This window comes from Atractosteus spatula, chromosome 10, assembly GCF_055471065.1.
Source record: "Atractosteus spatula isolate fAtrSpa1 chromosome 10, fAtrSpa1.hap1, whole genome shotgun sequence".
Classification (NCBI taxonomy): Eukaryota; Metazoa; Chordata; class Actinopteri; order Semionotiformes; family Lepisosteidae; genus Atractosteus; species Atractosteus spatula.
Genome location: NC_142715.1, coordinates 18080752 through 18093291, shown reverse-complemented (window position 1 = coordinate 18093291; position 12540 = coordinate 18080752). Strand labels below are relative to the sequence as shown.

General features: G+C 39.3%; 1 non-coding gene across 1 annotated transcript; it reads left to right on the top strand.

Moving 5' to 3' along the window:
* The first annotated feature begins 5706 nt into the window (after positions 1 to 5706).
* Positions 5707 to 5779, top strand: trnak-uuu (transfer RNA lysine (anticodon UUU)). Its single transcript has one exon. It is a non-coding gene; the product is annotated as a tRNA-Lys (tRNA).
* The last annotated feature ends 6761 nt before the right edge of the window (positions 5780 to 12540 follow it).

The following is a 12540-nucleotide window of genomic DNA, read 5'->3' as shown; positions in this document are numbered from 1 at the left end:
GTGAAGTATGAGGCAGTCAAGGCTAACACAGCCGAGCGCTCTAAAGAGCTGGATTAAAGCTCCAGTCTCTTTGGGGGCATTGACTTGGATTCCCACTGCTGCCAAATATCTCCAACTATCTCTGTGTCAAGAAGAACTTGTTTTTTCGTTGTTACATCCCTGTGGTTTAAACCAATTTCAGACCAATTAATTTAAACAACCATGCTGTTCTTATGGCACGGCAAAAAAAAATAACATGACACCTCCTTTAAAACACACATTTGCTGCAAAGGGAACAGGAGAACTCAGCCTTAGAGTGTAATGTCATTTTCTCATGCTTATTTTAAGATAATTGTGATCGAATCTATGATCAGATCTATGACCCTTCATAAAGGTAGCACACATATAACGTGCCACGTTTTCAGAGAATTGCGTTAAATACAGGTCAGAAGAAAGTGACATAATGTCCGCTAGGCAGTTCAGCAATTTCATCGGTGTTCTCTGTTGTTTAGGTGTAGAGTGCCAGCCGTTACAACCAGGAACCACACAGTTTCAGGCGTCAAAAAGACTTCCCCAAAACCCTGATTCTCTCCTTGCTCCGATGATGGCATCCACACATTTCCTGCAACAAAGCCGGGATACAGTCTTCAACAACACAATTGAAAAGCTTGTTTAGAGAACCACACAGTGTCAGGCGTCAAAAAGACTCTCCTAAACCCTGATCCTCTCCTTCAATGATGGCATCCAGACAATTCCTGCAACAAAGCCAACAAAACGGGTGAAAAGAATATTCCCTGCAATCTTTCGCAATGAAGGACTGTGTGTGGTCTGTGTTAAATACACTGTTCATCATTTATAATAATCATAAACCTTATTTTATATAGCTCCTTTAAAGGTGGCTTCTCAAAGTACTTTACAGAATGATAACAACAATAAAATAAAAAAATGCACAAGATAAGCAGGATGAGGATATACAGTTAGAGGAGACAGTAGATGGTGGTACTAAGTACAGTAGAAGCAGAGGGGTAAGGAACAGTTAAATAAAGGTTCTTCTAAAGAAGAAGGTTTTGAGTCTGGATTTGAAGGAGCTTAGAGAAGGTGACTCTCTGATATCCTTGGGGAGAGAGTTCCAGAGCTATGGGGCATAACGGGAGAAGACCCTGTCACCCAGGGAATGTTGACGGGCTTGGGGGACATATAGGAGACCAAAATTAAAAGAGCAACGATTGCAAGGTGGGGAGTAGGGCAATAACAGCTCAGAAAGGTACTGAGGTGCCAAGCCATGCGGAGCCTTATATGTGAGCATGAGGATTTTGATGTCGACACAAAACTTGACAGGCAGCCAGTGCAAGGACTACAGGATAGGAATAATGTGATCACTGATCAGGCATAGTGCTAATTTCTCCATTGTGGCCGCTGGTTCATTTTCGACTGTCGGCTATTAATAAGTCCTCTATTTGACTCTACTTGATCAACACCAATCCCTAGAGATTAAATCAGTGAAAGATTTATTTGACAGTCTGTCCTGAGGTAAGTCTTTCAAGAGGATTTTCTTACACTATTGTTATATTAGCATTACTGTAGTGTTGCTAATGTGCTACATGCAATTTATAATCCTAAAATTTTAAAATTCCTACATTTGTAGTTGGTTTTGTGTGATCTTCACCTTCACACTATTTTATGTGCCATTTATTGCTTATTAATGTACTATTTTTAACCAAAATACTATTAAGTAAGACCTGTATGTATTCAAATAGTATTATTATTATTTATACTTACTTGTCAAAAGAGGACTGCTGAGATTTTTGCAGATTTCTTCTTCGTTGAAAAACGTGAAAGTATTTAACCAAAATGGCGACTAACGAATATCAGCAATGTATTGTGGTATATAACCGGAAAAGTTACTGTTTGCAATGTCAATTATATATGCGTTTATTAATGTTGTCGATATTATGATTGCAATTTAACATTGATAATACATCGCAGCAATGTGCTCCCTGCTGTGTGCTGATGTGCAACTTTAAGGCATGCAGTTAGTAAGGAAATGGTCACTGTTGTAAGGTATTATATATAATGACATTATGGAATAGGATGGGGACAGGCCTGGCGTCACGGGGGGAGGGAGGAGTGTCGCCCTCTCAGTTCTGGACAAAAGGATTTTTGAACACTTTCTCTAACTTAACCTGCACCCTAAAAAAAAGTTGTACTTTGTCAATGGTCAGATAACACTAATTGACACTAACAGTCACTCGGACTGTTTGATGTGAAGGAGGGCTATCCGTCCAGGAACGGCACATATCAGTGTCATTATTGGGTGTCAACATTACGATCCTGTTTGTTCAGGTGGACCGATTCCTTGCAGTAGTTTATCCTTATACTTAAAATCGTTATATAACTAGATTAGTTATAGCAGTCTGTGCTTTCTGTTGGTTTTACAACTATTTTTTCTTGTTACCGTCGGATGTAGCTGCAAAAACGAATGCGTTAGGTATTATGTCGCTCCAGGCAATACTAACCGTGAGAGTGCTGAAAAATGTGAAACTGAACTTCATCGCAAATACCAGATTGCTAGTCTTTATTACAGAGATGAAGACGAATTTCAGCGGCCAAGTTCGTTGCAATCGACCCGTTGTAGATACCGATCAGCCTCAAGAAAAAAACATCACTTGTGCCTTTAAAAAAAAAAAAGAAAAACAGAGTTGTAGGTATTGAGGTAATTTCAGGTAGAATGTAAGAACTAAAGTTAACTAGTCCCACAGTAATGCGTGGGGTCCTATCAATAGAAAAAAAATAGTTGTAACCCGAAAACACAACAACCACAACACGAGAAGTCTTCCGGAAACCTAGGTAAATCCCTGTAGTAATCTAACAGCTCTAAAAACAATCAAATGAAACAACTTAAAAAGAAAAAAAAACATTAAAAACATATCTAAGGAGCAACAAAAACACAGAATCTAACTGCGAGAGCTTTATCAAGTTTCCGGTACTCCATCGTGCTCCTCTCATTTAAGAAGATATCTCTCATCTATCTGTGTACAGGTCAGCTGGAGGTCCACAGCTGATGGTAATTTAAGTAAGTAGCTGTGCTAGCATGCATGGGCTGCAAAGGAACAAGTAAAGGTTTATTCCATGCTGAAACGAGAAGAAAGCAGTGGAGCCTTCTTAGGGTGTGATACCAAGGCATCGAAAGTTTATTTTTAATTATTGTTCCAAAAAATGTTTGTTTTCTTTCTTAAATGTTGTTGATTAAAAGATCTTATTAAATGTGAAATATCTGATTATGAAAAGGTCAAAATGTTAGTGAAAAAATGAGTAATGTGAGGAAAGATGAATTGTGGGAGCCCCTTGACTCCTCACGTCGTACTGTATTTCTCTCTCATTCTACTTGGAGTGCGCCGTCACTTCTGGATAAAGTCCGTCGGTGGTCATTCCAGACGGGTCAGGTACGACTGCGCTTCGGCACAAGAAGAGATATGTGACTTGCGAGGATCCCGACAGTGTTGACTCTTTTCTTTAGCCTGGATAGCTCAGTCGGTAGAGCATCAGACTTTTAATCGGAGGGCCCAGAGTTCAAGTTCCTGTTCAGGTGGTTGTGCTTTCCTAAATCTATTGTGAATGTCATTATAAATCGGTAAGGTGTCAGTCTCGTAAACCGAAGATCGCGGGGTCCAACCCTGTTCCTATTTCGTTTGCCAAGACTTGACTTTATCTATATCGTCAATTGTCTTGCAATGCAGAAACCTCTGTAATAAGAAGAAAAGAACTATCAGTAGTAGTTAATAATCCTTTGACAAAGAAACGGGCGCATTCAAAACACCAGCCTCCACTGCTTGGTAGAATGGCTGAGTGGTCTTAGGTGCCAGACTCAAGGATTCAATCATGTGTAGTGACAGTTTTATGTTATTCACAACACAGATTTCCATTCATGTTTATTAAGATGTGTAATTTGTATGTTGGTTGTATGAGAACAGTTTCTTCAAAAGTCCTGTCAATTAACAGTGGAGAGCTAGCCGACGTATGTCTTCATGAAAACGCTCTTTAAGGCGATTAGAAATGTCTTGAACAAATCTGCGTCATATTTTTAAAATAGTTTAGCTCAAGATGCAACGGGAGTATAAATGAATTCTCCCGCCCTCCATTCCAAGATAAAACTCCATGTGTGAATCTTATTTTACGTGAAGTTGATGATGTTGGTCACTACTGGAAATTGCCCAGTGATATCGACTCAGGTACAGTACTCAGTTGTTATGTGCTGTAATTCGATACATGCAAAGCATTTGCATTCCCTCCAATTATCAATAAAGTCAATAATGTATTAAACATTACATGCCACTTCTTCCCTAGATGATGTTCATGTTGGATCAGTGAGAAAGGCATGCCAGGTTGTGCTTGAACCAGCACCTTACTATCATTTTAGTCCCAACCTGACCGCACTAAGCAATTGTACCACAGAGACTCAAATGGGTCTGTTTTCTCCATTTACGGTTTTTGGGAAAAAAATCATCTGCATTTTTAAGCAAGATTGTATTTTAAATTTCACAAATTGTAAGTATTTCTGGAAAAACGCTGTTTCAGAAAGAAACTGAGTAGACGGGAATAGCCCAGTCAGTAGAATATCGAACTTTTCATCTCAGGGTCCCTATTCAGGTGGCTGATTTTCTTGCAACTACTTATTCCATGCTGAAACGAACAGGAAATGTTTCAGCAGTGGAGCCTTCTTTGGGTGTGATATAGAAAAAAAACCTTTACTTGTTTCTTTCAAATTAATTTAAACCTCATCTCCAGCCCCTAAACTCGCCAGTTGCTTTCAGTAGCTGAAGACACAGGCCATACTGCCCCAGGTGAGGATCAAATTCACAACCTCGGCATAGTTCCGCTGTGTACTGCCGTATAAGTACCACGCACTGACCAATTGCGCCACTGGAGCTGTGAAACACCCACTCCTCATACAGACTGACGCTGCAGAAACACAGGGCGAAAACAGGGTGTCGGTTGTGAATCCATCTCCACATGGGGGAAAGGGACAGTACAATAGAAAAGAATATACAAGAGAAGAAACGGAAAGAATTGTGCTCACTGCAAAGTAGGAAGGAAAGAGGTGGCCGGATACATAAAACAGCTCGGTGGATAATCTGTAACGACATTCTTTGCTGACAACCAGCAGTCGGATTTCTTTTCATGTTCCGCTGTGCAGTTTGAACGTTTGTTCTCCCAGATCGGTTGGTTATATGAGATCAAGTGATATAAATTAGGACTAATCAGAATCAATACAATTGACGTCTGGCAAAGGCAAATAACCTTTGTACATGATCTGGAATGTGACTGGTTAAATTTCAGTACAGTTGCAACCCCCTTTATAAAGGGTGTGCACACGTATACAACCAAGGCATTGAAAGTTTTTTGTTGTTTATTGTTCCAAAAAATGTTCCATTTCTTTCCTTCCTAAATGTTGTTGATTAAAAGATCTTATTAAATGTGAAAAAATCTGATTGTGAAAAGGTCAAAATGTTAGTGAAAAAGTGTGTATTGTGAGGAAAGATGAATTGTGGGAGCCCCTTGACTCCTCACGTCGTACTGTATTTCTCTCTCATTCTACTGGGAGTGCGCCGTCACTTCTGGATAAAGTCCGTCAGTGGTCATTCCAGACGGGTCAGGTACGACTGCGCTTCGGCACAAGAAGAGACATGTGACTTGCGAGGATCCCGACAGTGTTGACTCTTTTCTGGAGCCTGGATAGCTCAGTCGGTAGAGCATCAGACTTTTAATCTGAGGGCCCAGGGTTCAAGTCCCTGTTCAGGCAGATGTGTTTTCCTTAAATCTATTGTGAATGTCATTATAAATCGGTAAGGTGTCGGTCTCGTAAACCGAAGATCGCGGAGTCCAACCCTGTCCGTGCGTATTTCGTTTGCCAAGACTTTACTTTATCTATATCGTCAATTGTCTTGCAATGCAGAAATCTCTGTAATAAGAAGAAAAGAACTATCAGTAGTAGTTAATAATCCTTCGACAAAGAAACGGGCGCATTCAAAACACCAGCCTCCACTGCTTGTCAGGATGGCTGAATGGTCTTAGGTGCCAGACTCAAGGACTCAATCATGTGTAGTGACAGTTTTATGTTATTCACAACTGTTATTCATGTTATAATAGACCTCTAACCATATACGTATAATAGACCTCTAACCATATACGTATAATAGTCCTCTAAAGTTATCCGTATAATAGACCTCTAAATTTATCCATATAATAGAACTCCAACCATTTATGTATAATGAACATCTAATCATAGACGTATAATTGACGTATAACAATAGACGTATATTAGAATTTCATTCTAGACGAATTTCAGACCACATTTATACGTCTAAGGTGTGCGTTTAATATACGTCTTTTGCCCACTGGGGTGTATCAGGCTCCGCTGCACAGCAGCGGAAGTATAAGTGTATAGATGAAACCTTTAATGTATTGTTCGGTTTCAATCAAAATGCTTTACTACTACAAGAGAGAAGTATAGTAAGAAGGATGGAACAAAATGTATGATTTATTGGAAGAAAACATTTTTTATTTATTTATAAGCTCGTGTCATCCAGCTATAATACAAAAGCGACTCGCATCTTCAGCCCTTTTTTTTGTTTGTGATCATTAATTTCTTTAGTTATAATCAACATTGATCTTTTTTTAAAATAATCAAACACGCAGACAGATTTTTTAAAAGTATTAAGAGTTGACAGGGTGCCCCTTCGGAATAGTCGTCAGAAAATGTGAGAAAAGGAAAGTTACGTACAGTAAGCTCTCATACACAGTATTTGACATTGGAATCTGATTACAAAAAAACTACCTGTCTCCCCAGCATTTGTCGGTGCTGTTGTTTTTAATTTACATATTGTTCGCATTTTAATGAATTTTTAAAAGATTGATACAAAAATCACTAAATACGAAACGTAAAAACCCCAACTGGAAGCAGTTGACCATTCATATTCTTGAATTTTAAATCCCTGTGTTTATCTGTGTCCGAGTACCTGGTGCAGCTATTTTGAAAGCCGAGTCTATGATTTATTGCGGAAGCGCATTGCCACCAAGGAAAAAAAAAATCCTGAGTTCTCTTAAGAAATACCAAATTATCTCCTAATTGTGACTCACTCTCTGAATGATCTCTCAAGAAATCCCGAGTGAGATTCAACAGGTGTTTCCTGCAACAGCCACGACAAGTGTGAAGACGTTCTCTGGATTTCCCGAATATGACGTTAAATTAGTTCAAATCATTTACCAGGTTCCCACGTACAAAAAGGCCCAAGGACTCCAGCAGTCTTACAACCACTGTCCTGTTTGCCTCACCAGACACGATCTCTATTCTGTTGTAATCCACGATGACCCCGTTCTTCAGGTGAATTATCATGTCCTTAGTCGTCTTTAATCCCTATTGCTCAATGCATGGTGAAAGCATTGCATACATGTGTCTGACAATGAGGAATGGGCCCCTGAGACACTCATTTGCCTGTTTCACAAATGATCGTATTTTACCAGAGATTCCGTTTGGGATTCAGATGTGCATTCGGACAGCAATCCCTTTAAAAAAATGATACGTTCTGGATGAGGTCAAAGGTGCAGGAACACTGTATTTAGGATGTGTTTGTAGTGATTCTCTGTCTCCTGCTTCAGTGCAGTGATATATAGATGTGCTCCTGTAATTTATTGGTACATGCCCAGGGCAATAAGCAGTCTGAGGATTTATTTCCAGACGGCATAGAGCAGTGAAGCAGTGAAGTAGTGTAACACACTGGATCATTATGTTATTATAATCTATTCTACTTATATTATTACATACAGGTCTCTAGCTTCAACACAGTGATATATATATATATATGCTCAGTGATTTATTGGTACATGCCCAGGGCAATAAGCAGTCTGAGGATTTATTTCCAGACGGGCTACAGGTAGTGTTGTGAAATACTTCAGCACACTGGATCGCAGATTTAGACCCCCTGCACTCTTACTCCTTAAAAACCAAAGAGATTAAGATATCTAGCAATCACATTGTAACAGGGGTGACAGTGACTTAATGCTTATACTAGTGGACTTCTGGTACCTTTAGGGTACGGTGTTCCCTGAAGGGCTCTCGAACCCTGCATTTCAGATGCCTAGCTGTATCGCTGATGTGTTGCACCTCAGAATCACTTTTAAACCTTACCTCTGGTATCTTTAATCCCTATTGCTCAACGCATGGTGAAAGTATTGCATAAATGTGTCTGAAAATGAGCAATGGGCCCCTGAGAGACTCATTTGCCTGTTTCACAAATGATCATATTTGACTAGAGATTCTGTTTGAGATTCAGTTGTGCATTCTGACAGCAATCCCTTTAAAAAAATAATACATTCTGGATGATGTCAAAGGTGCAGGAACACTGTATTTAGGATGTGTTTGCAGTTATTCTGTGTCTCTAGCTTCAACACAGTGATATATATATATATGCTCAGTGATTTTTTGGTACATGCCCAGGGCAATAATCATTATGAGGATTTATTTCCAGATGTGCTAGAGGTAGTGTTGTGAAATACTTCAACACACTGGATCGCAGGTTTAAACCCCCTGCACTCTTACTCAAAACTTACAAACCCAATTCTCTTACTTAAAAACCAACAAATGCAGATATGTAGCAATCATATTGTAGCAGACACTCATTTGCCTGTTTCATAAATGATCATATTTTACTAGAGATTCTGTTTGGGATACGGATGTGCATTCTGACAGCAATCTCTTTAAAAAAATGATTTTACCTTATCGCGGCTTTGCCCTTCTTGCCTCTTTGGACAATATCTCCATCTTGTGGTCATTGTTGGTAATGTCTTCTTATGCCATTTTTTTATTTCAATTCTCTATTAGTTGATTCTAGAATCTCTACAATAGAGTTGAAAACATCAGTTTTATAGCAGACAATATGACATTATTTATAGTCCAATTAGGAATGTATTACCCTGTTTTTAACATAATAACAAATTAAAATTGATTAAAACTAAGTTTGGAACACCAGGGAACATAAAAAAAGATTTTTAGGAAAACCATGAGGTTCTGTGTCCGATGCCTTTGATTTTTTAAAATTTGAAAATAAACATCATATAACAACAGCTTTCATTTCTAGGAGTGAAAAATAACCATTTTTGAAGATATATTCGATTCTAAAACACTACAATAAAGTTAAAAACATCAGTTTTATATTACATTATTTTTAGTGAAATTGGTCATTTATTAATGATTAATATAATCTCCAATTAAAAGTGATTAAAATTACGTTTGGAACAACAAGGAATACAAAAAAAAGATTTTAAGGAAAAAAATTATGTCTTTTGTGCCAGGTGCCTGCAAGGGGAGAAAGCTAGAATCCTACCCAGGCTCCTGGAGCTCTGTCCTGGCTAAAGGAGGGTGAATTCATCCCCTTCAAAGCTCCATGAAAAAATGATATTTTTAAATTTGAAAAAAAAAAACATTATAGAACAACATCTCTTGGTCCACAGAGTGCAAAAATCCAACTTTGAAGAAAATCCATTGACTGATCCCCGAATCCTGAAGTTTCTTCACATGATATCGGGCTTGCAACCATTTTCTGGAAAATGATGAAAAATGCAAAAATGAAAAAAAAAAGTTATCAAATCTAGAGCCTAAGAGGAAAACAAGACAAATGTATATCTCCAAATAATTTTATGTGCTTCAGAAGAGCCTAGGAAAGTTTTTTGCATACAAGAATCCACGCCCGTTTGCACGTAAGCACACATGCAAGCACATATGACTGCATGCAAGCACATGTGCATGCAAAGTCATCCTCTCCAACTTCTCCAGACCTTGCTGGGTGAGCATTTGCTCTGGTAAATTAGGTCACATATCATGTTTAATCATTTCTTCTCAACACACATACTGGTGCACGTTTTCTCTATGAAAAAAAAAACATTTTTCCCTTGCACGATTTCTAGTTTTGTTTTCAAAGAGAGAACAGAAAGAAAAAAAAGAAATAGTGTCGCAAAAGAACTCTGTCGCCCTTGGTAGATGTCAAACGTATTGGACATGAAAAATGCCAGATAGAAGGCATTACTCTTCGTTTCTCAGTGTCGGGGCTGCTATGTAAAAGAGGCAATTTGCTCTGAGAGCAGGCTCAGCGCTTACTGAACGCAGATGTCTCAGAGCGGTCTGTCCAAGTGGCTGTAAAAGGACAGCAGCAAGAATACGTAAAACAGGTGTAAAATAAAAAAAATAAAACAATTTAAAAATAAATACTAAATGGGTTTAAAATTCAGGAATGTGATTGGTCAGTAGCTTACGATGAGTGTTGTTGGTGTTTCTTGTGACTTAGCGAATTGAAAAAAATATTCAATTTAAAAAAGGCAAGAGCTCCTTTGAAAAAAAAAATAGTTTGTATCTGTGTTGTAACAGCTGCGCCAGAACTATTCAGATAAATCAGAAAAGTACTTGAACTTGACTGGTTTATATTCAGTAATGTGCATTGGGAACGAAAGGGAGACTTACATGGATTTTATTAGGTTTTAGGAATCAGAAAATTTATTTTTACGAGCAGAAATAACTTCCTGCTTTCAACGCTTTTTTTGTTTCTGCTTGTAACCTCGAACAGAAAAACCCAGTACTGACTCACAGAAACGCCTCGGAGTTTCTGTGTTTCTGGGATTTAAGAGGGATGTATGAAGACAGTAAAGGGGAGTTTTTTTTCCCCGCTGTAGAGTATGAAGGCGGTGTGACGAGTCAGGAGGGAGGAGACGCGCATTCCGCACGGGGAGCGCAGAGCAATGAGCCGCACCTGCTGCGCGCCGAGTCCTGTCCTATATAACTGCTGAGCATGGACAAACAGAGTCTCCAGCCAGTGTTGGAGAATTATAGGGTTAAAGCGCAGAAGTTGAGAGTAGAGTTTGTGTACGATTATAAGATTAAGGGGATAGGGTTTGGTGCACAGAAGAGGTTTGGTTTTTGTTTAGTTTTGACACATTTGTAACGGCCATGGCGGCCTGTAGGGTCGGCATGCGCCGTTACTTTTGCGCGCGTTTGGTGTACAAGAGTGGTGAGGGCTCGGCTCACTCGGGTGATATTTCACGGTTGGACTTTTCAAGGAAGGTGTTACAGAAAGAGTTAAAGGTTAAGGCATTAGATGTCAATTGCTTAATTACTTTGCCGAAGGGAATTGGTTTTGACATTAGTTTCAAATCGGCAAAGTTATTGGAAGAATTTGGGAGAAAAATAGAGGAGAAAAAAGATGTGGGCCTGATTAGAATGTTTGAATGGCAGAAGCTGACGGATCTTTCTAATAGAACTGTGATTGTTCGCATGTTTAATGAGATGGTGATGAAGGAAGATATTGTGACATGGTTGTCTAAGTATTGTTTAGTGAAAGGTGAGCCTCAGAAAGTCTTGGATGATGATGGCATCTGGAACTGTGCATGGAGAGTACCTATTTCGTTGCATGAAGACAAAAATGGTTATGGTGGATTTAAACACATTCCTTCCTTGATTGGATTAGGTGAAAATAGAGGCCTTGTGTTCTACCAAGGGCAGCCAAAACTGTGCAGGAGATGTGGGGAGCTGGGTCACTTTGTGGATGCCTGTACAAAGGTGGTGTGTGGTAAGTGCAAGGAAATTGGACATGCATATACTGAATGTACAAGCGTGAGGAAATGCAATCTCTGTGAGTGTGAAGGTCATGTGTTTAAAGACTGTCCAAATTCTTTTGCAAATAGAACAAAACTGGGAAGACCGATGCAAAAGCAGGAAGAGTTTGAAGAGGCATTTAGGGCTGGAGCAGTGGTCCTGGATCAGGAACTGGATGTGGTTGACGTTGAAGAAAGTAGTGGAAAAGAGAGCGAGGGTTCAGAATGGAGTGAAGGAGATGAGGCTGAGGTAGAAGAGAATGATGATAATGTGGAAAGTGAGGTGGACTCTGAATTGAGTGGTAGCATCTCTCCTGATCGTCTGCCACCTGTGGAGACTGAAAGGGCTCAAATGGAATGTATAGAACAAAGGGTGCAGTCTAAAAGGTCTGCTGAGACATCTGATATAGAAAGTGATCTAACTCCGAGTGGAAAAGTGAGGGAAGATCATTTTCAGAGTCCTCAGATGGCAGGTTCTCCCATGGGATTAGTTCTCTCCAATCCTACTGATCCAGCTTTAGAACTAGAGACTCAAGGAGGGCAGGTGGAGAACCATCCTATTGATGGTGGGGGTGGTGGAGGAGGAGGCAAGGAGAGCAAATGGAAAAAGAAAAAGGCCTGTATAGTAGGTGTCACAGATTGAATGATTCTAGCCAGAGTTTTTAGTCTCCCCTGGTTTAACTTTAAGTATGGCTCTGAACATTGTGTCCATAAATGTGAGAAGCATTCTATCCAAGTTAAGGGCAAGGACTATATTATCATTTGTGAGTAAGGTAAATGCTGATATTATGTTGTTACAGGAGTGTGGATTACCTTTTAAAAACAGCTATAAGGATATGGAAGAACTGTGGACATTGGGCCCATCAATTTGGAGTGGGTCCAATGAGAATAAATCTGATGGTATAGCTGTTTTAATTAAAAATA